The 7,053-nt window shown below is 36.6% G+C and overlaps 1 pseudogene; it reads left to right on the top strand.

Moving 5' to 3' along the window:
• The first annotated feature begins 6,499 nt into the window (after positions 1–6,499).
• On the top strand, positions 6,500–6,704 carry LOC125108012 (uncharacterized; annotated as a pseudogene).
• Positions 6,705–7,053: the final 349 nt, after the last annotated feature.

Raw genomic sequence — 7,053 nt, 5'->3', positions numbered from 1 at the left:
TTAATATTTTTTTTAAAGATTTTATTTATTTATTTGACAGAGAGAAATCACAAGTAGGCAGAGAGGCAGGCAGAGAGAGAGGAGGAAGCAGGCTCCCTGCTGAGCAGAAAGCCCGATGTGGGGCTTGAACCCAGGACCTGGGATCATGACCTGAGCCGAAGGCAGCGGCTTAACCCACTGAGCCACCCAGGCGCCCTTAAATCTCCTTTATTATAAATAACTTTGAATGCCATTTCATGTGTTTAAAGATCACATGCTCTTTGTGATTTTATCTATATTCATGTCTTTTGTCACTTTTTCTATAGAGTGTTGAATTTTTTTCTTTACTTAGATTAAAAAAATACTTCTTTATATACTAGGTATAGTATCCCTTTGTCTGTTGATATATGTTGCAAAAAAATTTCTCCTTATTGTTTTAGTTTTTTTTATTTGATATTTCACTTTATCTTTTACAGAAATTATTCTATTGTCCACCAGACAGTTTTGACAAATTTTATTTTTCTAATGAATTATTATTATTGATTTTATCTATCTTTTCATTTTTTATGCAGGTCTGCAAAATTTATTTCTAATTATCTTGTATTACATATATAATATAGTATAGATTTCTCCCTCTGTATCAATAGTTATTTCTTCCATGTACTACTTCTCCTTTTTAATTTTTTTATTTTTTTTTAAGATTTTATTTATTTATTTGACAGACAGAGAGCACAGGTAGGCAGAGGCAGGCAGAGAGAGAGGAAGGGAAGCGGGCTCCCTGCTGAGCAGAGAGCCAGATGTGGGGCTCCATCCCAGCACCCTGGGATCAAGACCTGAGCTGAAGGCAGAGGCTTAAACCCACTGAGCCACCCAGGCACCCCTTCTTTCCCTTTAAAAAAAAAAAAAAAATATTCGTTTAGCTAGCATTTTGTCTACTTTTTTACCCTTTTTAAGATTACAATGTTTTGTTTTGTTTTGTTTTTTTAAAGATTTTATTTATTTATTTGACAGACAGAAATCACAAGCAGGCAGAGAGAGAGGAGGAAGCAGGCTCCCCGCTGAGCAGACAGCCCGATGCGGGGCTCGATCCCAGGACCCTGGGATCATGACCCGAGCCGAAGGCAGAGGCCTCAACCCACTGAGCCACCCAGGTTGATTTAATTAATAATTAATTAATTTAAGACTTTATTTACTTATTTGAGAGAGAGAGTGAGTGAGACAGCAGAGAACACAAGCCAGGAGTGGGCCAGAGGAAGACAGAGGAGAGACTCTTCAAAGAGCAGGGAGCTGGACACAGGACTCCATCCCAGGACCCTGGGATCATGATCTGAGCTGAAGGCAGGTGCTTAAGCAACTGAGCCACCCAGGTGCCCTAAAATTTTGATTTAATATACTAGACTATTTTCTTTTCCCTACCTAATTAATCTCTGTGTTTATCTCTGTTATTTTCTTCATTGTGCTTATTTTGGCTTACTTGTTTTCTACTTTTTAAGTTGAGGATTTATTTAATGTTTATCTATCTCTCTATTGCTATGGAGTGAGAAGCAGCAAATATTTTTTTGTAAAGGGCTTATAAATAGTATCAATTTTAGGTTTTGTGAGCCATATAATCTCTGTCACAGCTCACCAACTCTGCGGTTGCAGTGCAAAAGCAGCCATAAGACATACGTAAATAAATAAGTTGGACTGGGTTTGCAGGTCATACAAAATGGGCATTGAGCTGGGTTTGCCCCAGGGACTAGTTTTCTGACCCCTGATATAGATGTTTAAATTTGAAATTTCCCCGATCATTACTTTAAATATACCCCACAGATTCTATTGTTTTAGTTATCTTTCTTTTTTCAGAAGTTTTGTAACTTGTGATTATATTTCCTCTTCCACTTTAATTTCCACATGAAATTTCTTTTTTAATTTTCAGTTGTTTTGAATTGTGATCAGAGTGTTGCTGTAGTTGCTTCTAATATGGAAATTGCAGATCCTTTCTTTGTGACCTAATATAAGATTAATCTGGGGGGAATATTCTATGTGCATTTGAGAAGAAAACGTATTCCCCATACTGCTGTATAGTGTTTGATATATCCCTCCACATTGTATATTGCTTATTATGTTATTTAGATCTTCTCTAGCCCGAATTTTAAAATTTTGTCTTGAGCTGAAAATAATGCTTCAAAATCTCCTATTTTTAATGTTACTATTGCATTTTATATCTCTTATGGTTTGTTTTTAATAAATAGTTACAGTATTATTTGGTGCATAGAAATAACTTTTATTTCTTCCTTGTGAATTATGGCTTCTAGCATTTTAAAATGCCCTTTTTGTTCTCATTTAATGTTTCTTGGCTTGAATTTTACTTTGATATCAGAAGCACAAGCCCTGCTTCCTTAATGTTCCCAGTTGCCTAGTATGTCTTTGCCCTTGCTTTTATGTTTCAAACTTTTGAGTTACTGTTTTAAGTGTGTCTCTTATACACAGCAGAGCTGAGTTTGCTCTAGGAGCCAATCTGAAAATATTTTCCTCTCGTATGTAAGTGAAGCCTGTTCATATTTATTTTTATGACTGATATGTTGCTTTTGTAATGTTATTTTATAATTACTGTATCTAGTGTATTATATTTACTGTACCCCTTTCTGTATTTACCTCGTTCTGTATTTATTAAGCCTCCTTTCCTTTATTTAACATTTCTTTTGATATTGAAGGAGTTTTGTCTTATGTTTTATTCATGTATACTTATTCATGTATACCTTTTATAGTGCCTTTAATCACCTTATTTCCTACTTAATGTTTCATTCTTCCCACCTATTATATTTACAACAATGCTCTTATTCCATTTTTTCCCATTTTCTCCTTCCATTAGTTGTATTATTTTTTTGACAAAATATATGATGTTTACATACTATTTCCCTTCATACATCAAAACCCACCCTGTATTAGTTCTACAGTTAAGGATGTGAAATGTTCATCTTTGGTCCTTTTGTAGAAGCTTCCCAGTTGTTCTTTGTTTTCCACTGTGCTCATCTTACAGTAGAAGGTTCATGAAGAGCTCCTGGTTACAGTGTATCTTGAGTTGCTTCTCATTCAAAGTTGTTCATTTTTATAGGCTTGACACTTGTTGAATATAAAATCCTTGGCTCAGACTTTTCTTAGATTTTTTGAATGCTGCTACTCTTTGGTCTTGCTCTTGAAAAGTCTGGCAGCAGTGTAATTTTTTAAATTTTTATAATTTAATGTTTTTGTCCAGGAATCCTGATGATCTTGTTTTTGTCTTTAAAGACTAATAGTTTTACTAAGATTTTGAGAATTTATTGTTCTGGGTCAGCTTTCCAGGGTACACAAGGGGCCTTTTCAGTATGTAAATTTAGCTGTGTTTTGAAAGCTTTGTTAGATTACAGTTTTAAATATTACTGCTATTAGACTGTTTTGTTTTTCTTTGGAATCTCTAATTATATGCACACTGGGCATTCCTGGCTTGCCTTCTGTTTCATTTACCATCTCTTCAATCATTTTTATTTCTTTATCTCATTTTATTTTCTTGATTGTTTTTCTTCTTCAATGGCCTCATTAAATTTTCACTTGGATTTATTATACCTTGAGCATTTTGTAATTTATTCTTTTTTAAAAATAGTTTATATCTTTGTTTATATATTTTTTAGCTAACTAAACTCTTATTGCTCTCTTCCTATGAGAGTTTTGTTGTTGTTGTTTTGGGGACCATTTCTATTATTAATTTTTATTTATTTATTTTTGTTAAAGGATTTTATTTATTTATTTGAGAGAGAGATAAGCGGGAGTGGGGGGCGGGGCAGAGAGGGAGAAGCAGATTCCCAGATGAGCAGAGAGCTAGATGCAGCACTAGATCCCAGGACCCTGGGATCATGACCTGAGCCAAAGGCAGGCAGGCAGGCTGAGCCACCCAGGCATTCCTGATTCTTACTTAACAAAAACAAACAAACAAACAAACAAAAAAACAAACAAAAAACAAACCTTTAAATTCTCAATTGAGGATTTAAAATTCTAATTCAAGTGTGGTGTTACAGTTCTCTGCAGGTGTGTGTGTGTGTGTGTGTGTGTGTGTGTGTGTGTGTGTGTGCGCAAGTGTGGTTGAGGAGAATTTTCTCAGCTGGTATCTTTGATTCAGTTTGTGTTTTCTTCTTTCAATAGCAATATATGAAATTTGACTTTTTTTCTATTTCAGAACATCTGATGGACAAGATTCCTTGTTTGAGAGTGACCTCTTTCAGTTTGTCAAACTATAGTCTAATTAAAGGATACTATTGTTTCTTTTGGTGATGGTAGTGGGGCCAAGTTGTTTTAGTTCTTTGTTTCTGTAAGATTGTTACTTCTCTCCCACATCTTTTTACTCTTTTTTTTCCCTTCTTTACTACTACATATTCCCAAGAGGCACTAATTTTCTCTGTTTACCTTTCTCTCCCAGCAATAATTCTCTAATCCTACCACCTTCTCATTTTCAAGTACCTTCCAGATGCTTGGTGCTGTGAATTTCTAGATTCAGACCACTATTTGGATTTTGGTGCTGAATTCTTCTTTTCCTAGGGTGCTTTTCCTGTTTCTCATCTGTGTACTGTTCCCCAAGGAATCTTTTAGCCTCCCTTTGCTTACTCTTCAGACACAACACAGGCAGGCAGCAGCAGTGAGAACTATGGAATTTGGTATTTATTTATTTCTTAAAAGTAATATGAATTTGATATTTTCTCTCTTCTAGCAATGCTGAAGATTTGGGTCACATGTGGCTTTATTTATCTTCCTTATTGTTCTTATGTTCTGGGAGGTAAGGGTTGAAGAGATTTACATTTTGGTAGTCATTATTATCCTCTATACATGAAGTTTTATCTGTAGAGGTGTTTTGAAACTGAAACTGTATTAAAAAAACACATGGCAGGGCGCCTGGGTGGCTCAGTGGGTTAAGCCGCTGCCTTCGGCTCAGGTCATGATCTCAGGGTCCTGGGATCGAGTCCCACATCAGGCTCTCTGCTCAGCAAGAAGCCTGCTTCCCTCTCTCTCTGTCTCTGCCTTCCTCTCCATCTACTTGTGATCTCTATCTGTCAAATAAATAAATAAAATCTTTAAAAAAAAATAAATATCATATTCCTTTAAAAAAAAAATTAAAAAAAAAAAAAAAAACACATGGCAAAGTCTCCATGTGTGCTGTCCTAGCAAGACAAGCCTCTCACTATGCAGGTTTATATTCTGGAAATTTCCATTCCTTTGTAGTGTAGCAATATCATTTTATTCTCCTAGGAATGAATCTTTCTCTGAAAAAGTAGGTTTCAAGGAATGTTTTTCATAAATTTATAACAGAAATAAATTAGAGTTAGAATCTCTGGACTCAGTCTTATGATTGACTGCCTTGTAGGTCTATTTATGGTTTAATAGAGTAGATTTCCAGCTCTTCCTTTCTTCCCTTTGGTATAAAGCTTATGTTTACTCCAAGTTTTGGGAAATTTAGTCTATGTAGGGGGAGTGAAAGTTGGGGGGATATAATCAGAAATTATGAGGCAATTTCAATTATTTGAAGGAATGAGGAAAGACCACCACCGGTAAATAAGACACCAGGTTGTTTGATGTAAAAATGTCAGAAAGCTTCTCTTAGATGTACTGTAGCAATGGAGTACTAAGTCTCTGGAGCCCATGGACTGCTCTAAGTCACAAAACCAAGCAGCCTGCTCTGGAAAGTCCGGATGGACAACCCTACAGGACAGTCCGTCCAGAGGGAATTGTCAGTCTAGACTGTGTGAGTGCTCACCAGCAGTGTTCACAGATCATTATATGGCCTGCCATGGATATTGAAGAAGAGGAAGAAGAAGAAGAAGAAGAAGAAGAAGAAGAAGAAGAAGAAGAAGAAGAAGAAGAAGAAGAAGAAGAAGAAGAAGAAGAAGAAGAAGAAGAAGAAGAAGAAAGAGGAGGAGAAGGAGGAGAAGGAGAAGAAGAGGAGGAGGAAAAAGAAGAGGAGGAGGAGGAGGAGGAAGAAGAAAAAGGAGAAGGAGAAGAAGAAGAGGAAGGAGGGGGAGGAGGAGGAGGATGAAGAGGAGGAATGAGGAAGGGGTGGGGAGGAGGAGGAGAAGGAGGGGAAGAAGAAGAAGAAGAAGTAGTAGTAGAAGGAGAAGAAGAAGAAAGAAGAACTCATCTGCCATAATTGTTGTTTAGTTTTTCTAAAATATTTGTTGAAATGTTTATTGACCAGTACGATGTGCCATGTGCTATTCTAGCAGTGAGGAGATAATAGTTAATAAGACAGACCAGGTCCTTGTCCTCATGGAGCCTACATTCTATAGAGAAAAAAAAAAGATATTCAGACAAACATCTAAATGACAAATATTATGTTTCACAGTGAAGTGCTCTGAAGTAAAAGCAATATTGTGATATGATAGAGAATCTGAGTTGGGGGAAATAGGTTAGGAGTGTTGTCACAGGAATCTTCTCTGAGAGGTAACACTTAAGATTAAAAGCCACAGAAAGCCAATCATATGAAGAGCCAGAAGAGTTTTAGAAAAAAGGAACAGCAAAAACCATGCTTTCAGGGATCATGTCTATGGTTTGTTACTGGAGAAGTTTCTCTGAATGTAGAATCCCTGAAACCATGAGGAGGAGGCGCAGGGCTTTCTCCTCAGCGTGAAGCTGGCTCTCGGTGGTGCTTCCACAACCGTCTATTGCCACTGATGATCCCTCTTCTCCTCCTTCCGAAAGTAAGAGGACATAGTCTGAGTGGAAGAAAAAAAAAGAAAGAAAAAAGGAACAACAGACTGAGTTTGGCACATTTGAAAAACAGAATCAAGGCCAGAGTGTCTGGAAACTTAGTATACAAAGAGTTAAGTGGCTTGAGATGAGGTCAGAGAGGTGGGGAGGAGACAGACTATTTGTAGTGGAAAAACTGGACATTCAAACTGTAATGCAAAGTCTTTGTAAAGTATTTGATGGGTGAGTGATCTAAACTGATTCCTGTTCTTAAATGATTGATTTAACAGTGGGTGATTTAACAAATAGTTAGGAACGAAAGGAAGGAGACCAAGGATCAGGTTATTACCAAAGGTAATGGTAGCTTTGATCATAATGGCAGGA

This window comes from Lutra lutra, chromosome 8, assembly GCF_902655055.1.
Source record: "Lutra lutra chromosome 8, mLutLut1.2, whole genome shotgun sequence".
NCBI lineage: Eukaryota > Metazoa > Chordata > Mammalia > Carnivora > Mustelidae > Lutra > Lutra lutra.
This window is presented reverse-complemented; position numbering and strand designations above follow the sequence as displayed.